A 15415-nucleotide genomic window follows, 5' to 3' on the forward strand; every position below is an offset into this window, starting at 1 on the left:
CTTGGACGTGCCTAGCTGTTGCACGAAATGGTCGATACCAACCTTTATTCCTTCCTTGAGGTGGCCGACATTATGAATGATTTGGGAGGATTTTTGGTTCAAGGATTTGTGAAAGGGCTTGCATGTATTTATATGCTGATTTGTGGAACTCCAAGGGGTGGTCTTGGTCAAAAACTCGGTGCCCAAGTAGTCAGAATTTCATCCACAACCAAGAGTCACTTGGTTAACTCAAAGGTCATTTCTTACACATTAAATTTGTCTAATCTCTTTGCTATTCCCTTGGCTACAATTTTTGTTTATTTACGACATAAGAATGAAGCTTCTTTGAGATAAAGTTTCAAGTTCACGACCTAGGGGTTTGCATCCTCGAGTACTCTACTTCGCTCTTGCGGTTTTTGAGATGCCACGAGCTTTAATATGCTAAATTTTGAACAATTTAAGATGCTTTGTTCTTTGAAATTCTGGGTCCTTGCCTCCCACCCTCTTTATTGTAAGTTCCATTCTTGAAACTTGCGTTTTCTTGATCTTCAAAAAAGGTACGAGTATTGGGAACATATATTTTCTTCTAGCTCTTATGTTGCTTCTCGTTCGGTATGGTTTAGACCATTGTATCTTTAAGTTTGATATGGTCTGATGTCTTGTTGCAACAACTTTGATAGTTTCACTTCCAAAATTAGGGTCCAAAAACAGGTTGTCTACAAGTAGAATAATTTAATGAGTCTGAATGTAGTATCCATATTTAATGAGTCTGAATGTAGTATCCATTTGGAAGTTAAGGTAATTACAAGTCCACTATTATGTCTTTTGTTTTTTTAAAATTATTTTAACCTTAAATGATTATTTTTTTAAGTTCAAAATTTTAAATTAAATAGTCGAGATTAGAGAATTCACTCTCGGTATTTATATAAAGTTAGAATATATTAACATAATTGGGATCCACTTGATAAAATGGCTCTAATATATTAAATAATCATTATTTATATTATTATTATATATTATTCTCTTATTCATATATTATATACACCAAAAATTATAATGATGAACACCAAATCAATGTAATCACTTTAAATTGTTGATAATATCAAACTAACATTTAAATGGTGTCAAGAATTTAATATTATAATAATATTCATATATAATAAATCAAGGTAACCACTTTAAATTGTCGGTAATACCAAACTAATATTTAAGTGGTACCAAGAATTTGGTGTAACACATAACATCAATAAATCAAAACTCTCACTTATAAGTAGGGTATAAAAATCCTTAATAAAAGAAACTAAATATAACATAGATAATAAATAAAAATTAAATAATATAGCTAAAGATTATTACTTTATTATCATACCAAGATCTTAACTTTCATATCAACTTTAGAAGATTAGCTACTCACGATGGAACTGAAGAATTTGAAATATATGCTTAACATATATATATATATATATATTATATATATATATATATATATATATATATATATATATATATATATATATATATATATATATATATATATACTAGGTATTGGCACCTCAATATTTGAGGTGTTTACCCAGATTTATTGTGTAATATATTATGTTTCTTTTTTGTTGCATATTGGCAGTCATACTATAACTAAAAAGAAGTTATAGGTAGGATAAAACATTATAACTGAATATTAATAAAGTGTAGTTATTATAACAATATGATAATTTATACATATGTTACAGAATTTCTGCAAATATCACATACTTAAAAAGCATAAAAAGTTTAGTTATATTTATAGTATTACAAACTGATTTCATTTTTTGTCTCTAGCTGTTGAGTTGTACCTGAGGAAAACAAATCCGATAATAAAATGAGTTAACTTCTAGCACATTGATTGGGATCCAATTATAAAAATTTAATTAAATGCGAACGAAATTATTCAGAAATTCTAATCATATCATGTTAAAGAACTGAGAACTAAACAATTTGGGAGAACAAGTCGTTTAGCCTATTTAAATTTCTAATCTCGGAGTAAACATAAATTGTTGACCGTATTCACTCATAAACATTAATATGTTTTGAGTAGCTATATTATGTATTGGTTTTTTATTCATTATATCTACAAGTTAAAGATTATAAATAGTGGGCACTGATCAAAACTGGGAACGAGCTAGCTATATATCAAACATTATCTAGTTGTCAATAAGATTGCAAGTTATACACATCCTCAAATGGTCAATGGATATATCAGCAAAAAAATACAACATATCAATAATATTAGTAAAAGTTATTTATGTATTGTAACGCAAAAAAAGTAAACTGATGTAAAGAATAAAATAAAAACAATTACTATAAATGAATGTTTTATTGAATGTAATTCAGAGTTCTCATAGGTCCATATTAATTTTTTGTAATTAAACATTTTTTAGATTATAAGATAAATGTTTTACTATCGATAGGACATTTTTTTTCCAAAAACACGGTATTTTTTCCTCCCAAAAACACAAAAAGTTATGCCTCTTCTTTACGCAAAGTAAAAAGTAATAAAATATTTTAAATGATTTATTTTCTCAAATACAACGAAGACGAATTTTGTAGATCAATAACAATTAGCTTAAAACCCTTTCACAAGTACAACAAAGACTTTAAATCCCTTCTATCAAGTCCAAGCTAGATCCTTTGGTTGGCTAAGCTAAACATTAAAACAGAAACCAAGAAACCAAAAAATCACAAAGCATAAGAAAACACAAGCATAAAAAATAGGAGATCAAACTAAAAAACAATACAAAATCCCAAAAACCACTGCATAAACAACAAAAAGGCAAATAAAACGCAGGACACTGATAACAAGCCGAAACAAACAAGAACCGCCTATTCTCTTGTATTTCTGTTAGTGAACAAATCATCTGAAAACAAAATCATATACCAAGTCTGTTCATTTTAGGAACAAGACAGCAGTAGGAGTAACTCACTTATTTCTCTTTTCCACTTCCCAGCAGAAGTGAAACCGGTGCTTCAAAAACTTAAATATAAAACCCATAAGAAGAACAGATATTTTTTAACCGGTAGTACATTGTTCGAGAAAGGCTTCGACGGAGGTGAAGTAGAATACAAGGACATTGGCGATGGTGGGAGCTTTTGAGCTTGAACAAAGAACATGTACAACAAATTGAAGAGATTAAGATGTAGTTCGAATAGAAAAACTTAGAGGTAAATTTCAGGATGTGATTATTCTCTGTTGAATTGATCGAGATGAATGTGTTAAAACTTTTAAATACTTATGGGATATTTGAGATCTCTGTCTTTTATTGAGTGTAAATATTTGGAAGCGACTGCATCACCTCTCATTATATTTATTTTTTTTAAATAAGGTGACCATGTGCAAGAAATTGCTTTCTTATTGACCCGAAATGACTTATTTCTCACGACATTCGGTTTCTTACCTTTTCATGCTCTGAAGCCACACCATTCATGTTTGATCTACTGGTCTTGGTTCTTCACCCTTTGCAGAAGTTGGTTACCTAATCTTTTCTCTATTATTTATGCCCTGGGATTTTGTAAGATTGAGATATTGATATTGGACTTTAAACAAAGCTAACGTTAAAACAGAAACCAAAAATCCAAGCATAAAAAACAGGAGACCAAACTAAAACACAATACAAAAGCCCAAAAACCACTACCTAAGCAACTTGAAATTTGTATATTTATGTGTTATTTAATCTATTAATTTTTCTTATGTAATTAAAATAATACTAAAAAGTAAAAATGTTTTTCCATGCCTAATCTCACACTAAACCTACTTAAACATGAAAGTTATACGTAGAGCTTCGTCACGAACTTCAGTTTTTTAGAATTTTGAATATTTTCATGTGATTCCATAATTTCATGCATGGATGTTGTGCATTGTTAGCATTTGCTTCAAAAGTGGCATAGTTTTTTTTTTAAAAAATGTAAAAGCGGCATAATTTTTGATCTAACTATTATGATTCATGCGCTCTCTCTTAATGTAGGTATTTCTACAGCTTACCATATTTATTGTGGCGAACGACATTTCCCACATGGTTACGGTTGGTAACCTGGCCATTAAACTTGTTCTTTATTTTTACGGTGTTTTGATACTGACTCAGGAAAAATACTCTTTTTCTGCAGTTTAATATTGTTCATGGCAGTAGAGTTCTGTTGGAACATCTACCCGTCTAATGTTTACTCGTCGTTGTTGCTCCTCTGTGCCCATCTGACTATATTAGGAGGCCTCTGGAAGGCATCACCTGAACACCCTTATATGGCTAATGCAAAACATAGATTAGCAGATCTTGAAAACAAGGATAGCTGAAAACTACAAGTTCAACTTATTCCAATTTCGTTTTTATGCAAAAGAAATGGTATGTCTGGTTTTGTTTTGGAACTTTTCTCGATGCTTAAGTTAAGGGGAAAAAATGCGATTTTAGCTAAAATGTTTTATTATTGTACTAAAAATCTTGACTACCGTTCATCCGTGTGATTCCAATTTTCAAAACTTGGAAGAATTTTTGTATGAGGTATGTTTGCCCCATAGGAATTTTAAGATATGCGCCACGAAAGGGTTGCTTTGATTGATATGTATGTGGTAGTTTTAGGCTAACTTCGACTCATATATCCTACGCTTGTATTCTGAATATTAGCTGTTTGCTATTGCATCTACTGGGAAGAGGGAAACACAAGTCTTCGCAACTACCATCTATCTTTAAAGATCACATCCGTGATAGAGGAACCAATATGAAAATTCAAAGTAGCATTTATCAATCCAGAGTACTCAAGCTCTTCACACCCACCCCTTTTCACTTCCTACCAAACATGAAATGTGGTCTGTCTCACTCTCCCCGTCAGTTTCAGCCTATCAAACCACATTTGGCTTCATCAAAGTCCTAGCCCTAAAAGTCAAAAGCCTGGTTCCTTCATCTATCTTCCCTCCCTCCAAATTTTAGGTCTTCTAGAGAAGATCTCCCTCCTATCGTTCTTTCGATTACCGACTCAGAAATAAAGGATTCTTATCATATCTAAAAGTAGAGACTGAACCAGGAGTTCTTGATAAACCCTCGACGCAATTGCAACGGCGGAGGGATCCATACCGAATTATGAATTCACTTACCTTCACGTACATCATGCATCTTTTCCAAATGAAAACTACTGGAGCATATCCTGGTTTTTATCCCCATAATCCAAGTTCCAAATTTTATTTTATTTTTTGATCGGTATACTCTAAGATCCCAATTGCCAAGAGAGATATTGAGCATAAAGGAGATGGTAACCTTACCACTGCTTTGATCAGATTCTGGGAAAAAAATTGACATGAATTTTTCCAGTATATTCGTTGACAAATTGATTGACACTTCAGGAAAATCAACACATTTCACAAAAAATGGATAAAATATACAAACAAACTGCCTCCTGAAATTTTGTAATTTCGCAGCAAATTTGTCAATCGTCCAATGGATTTGTAAAAAAAATGATAAAAGCCAAAACAAAAAACTTACTAATAGCAACAATAATACGCAATTTTGGATTTTCTGGTTGAATGTACTCTTTCAGAAGCAAATCTATCAATGGAACTAATGATTAACACATCACATTAACATTAGCGACGAGTTTACGTATATCAGATTTTTCAAATGCGAAAAATTACAATTATTCCCACAATCATACTGTTATCAGATTCATACATACATGTGTATTGTATACATGGTACGTAAAAGGATAAACACCGGAAATTTTTCAACTCCTGCACCGTGTGGTGGCGATGCACGACCGAGTATAAGGATTGGATTGGGCACCTGGGCGGAAGTTGGAGTACGACGCACCTCTCCTTTAGCACGGTACAGAGTTTTCCTGAAGCGCGGCGTAGCTAATGTACTTCGAGGTCGCTAATATGCGCCGGCTGACTTCGGAATCCATGTCGAATTCTCCACCTTCGGCCATGCACTCAGCTATCGATCCTCGGCAGGTTTCTGGCTTGGAAATGGGTATCCAGCTGAAGTCACTGCCGGCTTCCGCGGATCGGAGAATCAGCGCCGCCACCAGAACGGTGGAGAGGATGAGGGGGATAAGTGGAATCAAGGCGAGGAAAACAACGGAAGAGGAGGGAAGCTGAAAAATGAGGGAACCTTGGTGCAACCGGAAGCAACATGGTGTGGTGGAGAGGAGAGCAGACCGCCAACAGTACGACGGAGAGGAGGATGGGGATAAGTGGAACCAAGGCAAGGAAAACAAAGGAAGAGGAGGAAAAATGAAAAACAAAGGAACCTCGGTGCAACCGGAAGCAACATGGTGTTGTGGAGAGAAGAGGATAGGCCACGTGATATTGTCCCTCGGTAGTCAATATGTAGTGGAGTGACGCGTGTTCTTGCTTTTGACCGGGAACTTGCAACAAACTGGCCATCACAAACTTATTCTCTCTTTTAGATATGTAGATATATACACATATATAAACAGAGTTTTTGCCAAAAATAGTAATTTCCCGCCAAAATTTATTTCTAAAAATGGAAAGATATATCATGAATATTGAAATATGTGTAATGCAATAAATGATAACTTCAATTATTGCTTTCATTGATTATATAAATCCATTTAGTTCAAATTTGAATTTAATTTATTTTTATATTAATTCAAATATAATTTATGTATTATATGTTTTCATTTTTTTCTTAAATTGAAACTAATTTCTATTGAAAACATAAACTACATTGAAATTTATGCATTGATTATATCAATCAATTTAATTTTTTATATGATTTTGTGTTACTATGATATATTTAATTTTTATTACAAACTGATAAATAAATTTTAAATAGCGACGGATTCTCAGGAGATGGCAGACATTCGCCAGGCTCTAGACCGGTCGTTACATCGTAACGATGAGCTTTGCGATACGGTGCAGACTATATCGGCGGAGAACGTCATGCTGAGAGATCGCATGACGTCACTAGAGGAGCAGGTCCGAGTCCTAGTTGCAGGCATGTCACAGGCAGCTACTGGGCATACGTCAGGAACTCGGACGTCTGTACCCGACACTTCTCACAGGGGTCGATCCCGAGCCCGTGGCGCGTCAGTTGGTCAGTCTTCTCGTAGGTACAAATTTTCACAGACTTATATTCCTCCGACGCAGGGGTACGGGGAAGACGACGACGACGACGACACGCAGTCACCTTAGATACTGTTTTTTGTGATTTATTATTATGACAGATGTACAAAACAATTTCTTCTTATTTTTGTTCTAATAATATGATTATGTTTTTTAAATTTTGTTGTCAATAGTTTTTAAATTAAACATCACAATGTATATATTTTATTTAATTTAAAAAAAATTGTAAAATATCGACGGATTATTTTGAAACGTCGCTTTATATAGCGACGGTGTTGACAATACCGTCGCTAAATAAAGCGACGGGTTGTAAAGCACCGTCGCTATATTAAGCGATGGTTGAAACCTAAACCGTCGCTATAGGAAGCAACGGTTTACACATAACCGTCGCTTAATATAGCGACTGTTGGAAATTAACCGTTGCTTAAAATAACGACGGTTAAAATTACACCGTCGCTTAAAATAACGACGGTTAAAATTACACCGTCGTTATAATATAGCGACGTGTTTAATTTAACCGTCGCCATTTTGGCGACGGTAATCATAATGAAAACCGTCGCCATAATGGTCACGGTTTCTCAGTTACAGTCGCTTAAAAAGGCGACGCGGCCCCAGGTTACGGTTAACCGAACCGACGCCAAAACCGTCGCTATAACCAATTTGCGATGGTTTTAGCGACGGTTTTGACCGTCGCTAACCTCCGCGTTTTTTTGTAGTGGTATGCATCTTATTATGAGACACATTATAAAATTTATTGGCATTGTTTTGGAATACACATAATAAATGTTAATAAAATAATTTTTTTTGGTTTATATATAATTTATTTATAATCACATATTTCATTTTTCTTTAGGAATAATAGGCTGTTGTGTATATTATAAAGATATTTTGTATATAAAATCACAACCCATTTGGATAAAGATATTGATGAAATAATTATTGTTATCATTCAAATGTGTCAACACACGTGCCATATCACAAAATTGTTTGTGAATGTGAATTTAGATTGTAATTATTGAATTTTTAAAAAAAAAAGTATTTTCCATTAATTTTATTGAACTTGATTTAAAAATATTTTTTATCACATGTTAAAAAATAATGATATATAGCTTCTAAAAATTTACATAATTAATTATGTATTAAGGTTGATGGTCGACATCAATACAATAAATACGACAAACATCATGTCATTGTCATAGGTGACACAATCTAAAATTTTGATATATGATAACGATTATTAGCCAAAAAAATTAGCGAAAAAATAGTTTTTATAATTATATTATTTTTCAATTTAAATGTCTATTCATTTTTCACTAATTTTTAATAATAATCATCCCGTGCATCGCACGAGTTAAATACTAGTATATATAAAAGCAGAGTTTTTGCCAAAAATAGTAATTTCCCGCCAAAATGTCATTTCTAAAAAAAAGAAAGATATATCATGAATATTGAAATATGTGTACTGTAATAAATGATAACTCCAACAAAATTTATTTTATTTTTATATTAATTCAATTATAATTTATGTATTATATGTTTTTTATTTTTTAATTTAAATTGAAAATATCTCTATTAAAAACATAAACTACATTAAAATTTTTGCATTGATTATATCAATCAGTTTAAGTTGTAACATGATTTTGTGTTACTATATGCAGAGTTTTTGCAAAAATAATAATTTTTAGTCAAAATGTCATTTCTGAAAAAGAAATATATGTCATGAATATTGACATATGTGTGTTGCATAAATGATCATTTCAATTATTGCTTGGATTGATTATATCAATTCATTTAATTCAATTTTGAATTTAATTATTTTTTATATTATTTCAAATGTAATTTATGTATTATATGTTTTTTATTTTTTTATTCGAAGTGAAACTAAACTCTATTGAAAACATAAATTATATTAAATTTTTTGCATTGATTATATCAATCAATTTAATTGAAAACTGTATAAATAAATTTAAAATACAAATGATTGCAATGTTCAGTATCACTCATGAAATAAATCATTCAAAAATACATTTTGCTATTTTAATTAATTTCCTATCCAAATTACTTTTTTAAAAAAGAAATACAATAATTAATTAGTTAATCTAATTTTTCTAAAAAAATATTGGTTGAATATTAAAAGTTATCACTATAACAAGGTTTTTCAATGGACATTAAATTTTCATTTAATAATCATAATTTTTTGATCTCAAATGCATATTTTTTCGAGATTACCTTGATTTGAAAGAATTAATGTATTGTAGTTTCTTCCAAAGCCATATGTATATTGTATATCCTGAATTGTCTTCTTAAAAATTCAAATAAGAGAATCCAAAAAAATTAAAAGAGATAAATTCAAAAGAGTTTCAAATGGATATTAAATTACTCTCAATATACATGTATATTACCCTCGATAATCAGAAATATTGACACTCAATGCATGCAATTCGAGATTTCCATAATTTCAAAGAGTTAATGTATGATATAATTCTGTCAAAAGCATCCAATGTATAATTGTTATCCCTTGTGATGTCTTATTTGAATTTTAAATTATAAATAATGCAAAATTGCATATTATATTAAAAACCAACTTTATTCTATTTATGTTACTAAGTTTATCTACTCCAAAAGTGAATTCTGAAATTACTAATCTTTTCAGCACCATATCTGAGTTGAATCCTTCTAAGATGTAATGTTCGTTTAAATTTAGATTTGTTCGTTGTTAGGAACAACCTACATATGGAAACTAAGACATTAAGTTTGAAATCTATCTTTCATTATCAATAAATAAAAAATACTATTCTTCTATTTATACAAAATTTTAATTATTATTTATTACTGATGTGATAATTTTCTTTTATATTACCAAGTTCACGGATATATGATAGTATAATGTCCCGTAATGGAAATGATTAAACCAATAAAAAAAGCAAACATCTTATTAGAAGACACATTTTAAAATTTGTTGACATTATTTTGGAATACACATAGTAAATGTTAAAAAATAACTTTCCTGGTTTATACATAATTTATTTATAACCGCATATTTCATTTTTCTTTAGGAATAATAGATTGTTGTGTATATTATGAAGAGAATTTGTAGATAAAATCACAACTCATTTGGATAAAGATACTGATGAAATAATTATTGTTATCATTCAAATGTGACAAACACGTGTCATGTCACAAAAATGTTTGTGAATGTGGATTTAGATGAAATTATTGAATTTAAAAAAAATATTTCTCATTAATTTTATTGAATTTGATTTAAAAATATTTTTATAGCATGTTAAAAAATAATAATATATAGCTTCTCAAAAATTAAAGAATTAAATATGTATTAAGGTTTGTGGTTGACATCAATACACTAAACACGATAAACATCATTTCATTGTCATAAGCTAACACAATCTAAAATTTTGATATATGATAGTGATTATGAGCCAAAAAAATTAATCGACATACATTGTATTTAAGAAATTTTTTTAAAAATGCGAAAAATAGTTTTTATAATTATATTATTTTTTCAATTTAAATGTCTATTCATTTTTTATTAATTTTTAATAATATCATTCCGTGCATCGCACTGGTTAAATACTAGTGAAAATTAAATGTAAAGAAATAAAGAGAGAAAATTATGAAATCAAAGTTTATTTTATAGAATGAGGGATGCTTTCCTTCATCACAATACACTCCTATTTATATGCCAATTTGGGAGATAAGATAAAATAAGATATTATTTTGTACATATAATTGGTGTAATTTTTCTTCATGATTGACTCAAACATTTATTGCATTTTGCACTCCATCTTTAACAATCATTCCAACTGATTTGATTCTTCTACATAAAACAAATGTTGTTCATAATTGAATTTTCTGAATTGTAGTAAGTTATAATATTCGTTTACTAATAATTTTGACAGATATAGTCAAAATACTCAATCTTAGTAAAACTGTAATTCTATTGGCACGAATTTCATTTGTTGCTCAATTTGAAATTAATTGTGAGAAGAATTTTATCCGATGTTTTTCTTCAATATTGTGGACATTGAAATCAATTTTATACAAGTTTAAGAATCATCACATTTTCATTTTTATAGAAAAAGTTATTCTTATTTTACCTAACATGTAAAAATAACAAAAATAATACAATTATTCAACACATATATTTTTTATACAAATTATTGTGAAACTTAAATATTTCATTTACTTTAAACTATAAAATATTATACAAAACGTTTAATAAATATACATTTTTTATATTAATCACTTAGTACTTGGTCTTTGGTGTCCACTATGCGGATAGAGACATCTTCACATTTTAGTTCCTAATTCAGGTTCCTGTCTATTGGCAATGGTTCGAATACAAGAATATGACTCGAGTTGAGGATGTATCTTATTAGCTGTGAAATCAGGAATAAATTATGAACTCTTGACATGTCTGGTGCCAAGGTCAGTAGATAAGCTAATGTTTTGACTTTTCCGAGAATCTCGAAGGGTCTGACATATCTTTGATTCAATTTACCAAATTTGTTGCATCAGGCTACTCCATTCATAGAAGAGACTTTCACATAGGCTTTTTCACATTCTTCAAACTCTAACGGTTTTCTTTTCAAATAAGCTCGGCTCTTTTGTCAATCTTGTGTTGTTTTGAGTTTATCCCAAATGATAACTACTTTATCAACAAATACTTAAACAGGTCAGGTAGCATGGTAGCTTTCTCTCCGATTTTATTCCAATATAGGGGTGACATATACTTTCGTCTATACATGACATATTAAGGAGCCATTTCCATACTTCCACGATAATTATTGTTATCGGCAAATTCAATCAAGGGGATGTGTTTGCTTCAATTTCATTTGAAGTCTATGGCACATGCCTTAAGAATATCTTCAAGGGTCGATAAACTTTTTCGCAGTTTGGGATTGACAAGTCGTGCTGAGAGTGTTCTTGGTACCCATGACTTCCTGAAAACATTTTCAAAATCGGAAATAACATTGGGCCTCTATTGGAGAAAATGCTTGTCAGAACACTATGTTTTCATACTATAGCGTCCATATACAGGGTGGCCATCTTGTCCAAATTATAATTCATATGGATATGTAGGAAATGTTCCTATTTTTTAATCAATCCATTATCCAAATCTCATCATGATTTTGTCTTTGTTTTTGGTAGTTCAACACAAGGTCCATGGAAATATGCTATCGTCTCCACTTATGTATTTCTAGTTGTTGCAAGTGTCAATTCAGTTATCAACTGAACCATAAATCACTCCAACAGTCCAGGATTCATCATATGTACCACAACTGATTCTGTAATGCCCCATATTCGACGATTGTCCTCACTGTACCAAAACAAGTCTTTCCAGCGTTCTTATGTCCTCACTCACATGCATCCTAAGAAGCTTCCCAGGGGGTCACCCATCCCAAAATGATCTCGAGTCGAGCACGCATAACTTTGGAGTTTTTATGTGATGAGCTACCGAAAAGAAGATGCACCTTCTTGATATGAGTAGTACATATCAAATCTTTTAAGCCATCCTCAACTGCACAGTCTCATACCTGAACAGTTTGGAATCCCTCTCCTTTCGGTGTAAGATCGGCTCATTCATGTTCCCTCCGCCTAGAAGCCTTCCAGGAGCCTCTCATTGTCCGTGCAACCTCATGGCACCGACGATCACCACCCGCCCTCTTTGGCCCCGGGCCTCACAGATTCCATCCAACCTTATGCTTCCTGAAACTTTCTTATTATCTGAAGCCACTCTTCAACTGTTCTCCACTCAAACGACTGTTCAATCATCCACTGCAACAACGGATCATCAAGATTAACCTCTCAGTCTATCAGTTCAAGAGAGATGGTAGCAGAAATGGCTGAGGATATAGACCAAGATGCTGCTCCAGACCAGCTTGCAGTAGTGGAATTCACACCGAAGGAAAAGGGGACAGGAAAAGTTCAGACTGAATAATTCTCACCTGAACTTCCACTATCAGCTGATGTAATGCTGGTCAGTATTTTATCAGAACTGATCAATATTGGTTCCAAAATCTCTCAAGTCAAATCTACTCAGTTGTTGTATTCTTTCAGTCTAGACACTCTGAAAGATCACACGATGAAAGACTTTAAGAAACTGGCGAAGGATGTAGCTGCTCTGTTTGAATTAGTTCGGAAAATGAGAAACGAAACGGTTAAAATCCCTACTCTACTCTCCTCCCGAGAACTTCTAAGCAACGAGATTGATTTTGTCCACAAAAGTTTCTTAAATAAAATTGACTAAGCACAAGATCATATTGTTGACGTTCCTGCTCAAGTCAGTTCAGCGGTCTTTCCCCTCACTAGATCAGTAGGTGTTGACAAAAAGGGGGAAAAATAACTGACAACAACATTAGGAACTAGCAGCAAGAAAAGGACTGAACTAGACAAAACAACTGACAAAGGATCAGCTGAGAAGAAGTCCAAGAAATGATCAAGTGTGCTAAGTCAGTTGATATTCTTCTCATCATCTGTATTTTTTTCATTTTGAAATGTTTGTACGAATTTATGCTTAATTCTTTCAAACTCTATGCAAAAAAGCCTTTTTCTGATTATGTACGAATCTGTACATTATTTTATCTACTATCAGATTAATCAGTTCATCCATTTAAGATACCCAAGTTTTGTCAAACAACGAAAATGGGTAAAATGTTAGAATATTTTAAGTTTCAGAGTTTGACAATTATTTATAAGAGAACTGAAGAAACAAATTGATCGGACAAATCGTAACTGAAAAAAGATTTAAAACTGATAACATAAAGTTCAGTAAACAAATCGATATTTAGAACTGGAGAAATTGGTTAACTAAACTTAAAGAATCTTCATCAACTGAAATATTCCAAACTGAAAGGACATCAGTTTGAACTGAAAATGCCCAATTGAACTGATCTGGTGATCAGTTAGCCACGATATCAGTTGAAGTATCAGCCGATAGACTGACAGTTCGTACAAAAGCAAAACAGGTGTGACAGAGCAGAACAGTCTGATATTTCGTACCGTTGTCAGATAAAGTCAACAACTTGAACTAAACGACGACTCAACGAATATTTGTCATTAAATGCATTCAGTAAGACCGTTGGAATCGAAGAATATATATAGCTGATCAACTCAGTTGAAGAAGATTGGTGAACATACTGAACACATTGTCGACGATCATCAATCAATTGCGATATTCTCCTCAATCATTTTTAATCTACAAATCGCACACTTACGCTCTTAATCTTATGGTATTAATTTGTAGCAGTCAAGCTACTTGTTAAGAGCGAATCTGTTTTCTGTTGTAAGAAATTTGAAAAACTAAGGGCTTCAGCTTAGCAGTATATAGGTCAAGCTGAAATGGATTATTACAATCAGTTGTAATACATCAAAGTCTTTTAGTAAAATACATATACTTGAGATAGAATGGGTGACGTAGAAGCATTTGAAGACTTCGAACATCCATAAACTTCAAGTGTTCTAGTTGATTACTTATTCAGTTTTCACAATATTCAACACTGAGTATTCAATCTATATTTCAGTCTATTTTCGCACTATAATCAATTGATTGATTTATATTGACATACAAGATTTTTGGATCAGTCATATACTGTAACGTACCGTACTTTTCATACTCAAAATTTGCGGAAAAATTTAAAAATTTTCTTAAACATAAAATAACATTCAAAGTTTGCCATAAAATATCTCAACCAAGTCCCCCATAAGACATGGTTGTTCAAATTAACTACAATGAAATTGCTCACAAAAGGTTTGCTCAAAGTTTTTCCCTCAAAACATGAAATCAGAGTAATTTAACATTTGCATAAAAACATAAACATTGCGGTCCTTGGGTTAGCCTCTCGCTCAGTCCAAGCCTGCCCCTTGGTCGCCACCTCATGTCTCCTCATCAACATACTCACCTGCATCGATCAAGTCTAGTGAGTCTAAAGACTCAACACGTATAAACTGGGAAGTAGCGAGTACTACATAATAAAACCGCATGCAACTTTAAAATAGAACATACATACTTGAACATGAATTTGCGTACTAAAACTTGAGCATACATACATAACATAGACGTGCCATAAAGTGAAAACTTGTCATAAACATACTGCATACTAGAACATACATAACTTCATCATTTTGCGTAGAGGATGTTTCAAGGCAAGTGACCCATACATAATAAATGCCTGATCAGACAAACCACAGTACTGGGCTGACAGGGACGTATCCACTGCCACATACATGAGATCTCCGTTCATAATTTAACGGGCTGGTTGGTCCTCGTTCATAATTTAACGCTTTCCAACCTCGATCTAACCCGTTCATAAT

General features: G+C 32.0%; 1 long non-coding RNA gene across 1 annotated transcript; it reads left to right on the forward strand.

Moving 5' to 3' along the window:
* The first annotated feature begins 3928 nt into the window (after nucleotides 1–3928).
* LOC140818771 (uncharacterized) lies at nucleotides 3929–4493 on the forward strand. The gene is made up of 2 exons (XR_012115052.1): nucleotides 3929–4034; nucleotides 4117–4493. It is a non-coding gene; the product is annotated as an uncharacterized lncRNA (long non-coding RNA).
* The last annotated feature ends 10922 nt before the right edge of the window (nucleotides 4494–15415 follow it).

Source organism: Primulina eburnea, chromosome 17, assembly GCF_022965805.1.
Source record: "Primulina eburnea isolate SZY01 chromosome 17, ASM2296580v1, whole genome shotgun sequence".
NCBI classification, from domain to species: domain Eukaryota; kingdom Viridiplantae; phylum Streptophyta; class Magnoliopsida; order Lamiales; family Gesneriaceae; genus Primulina; species Primulina eburnea.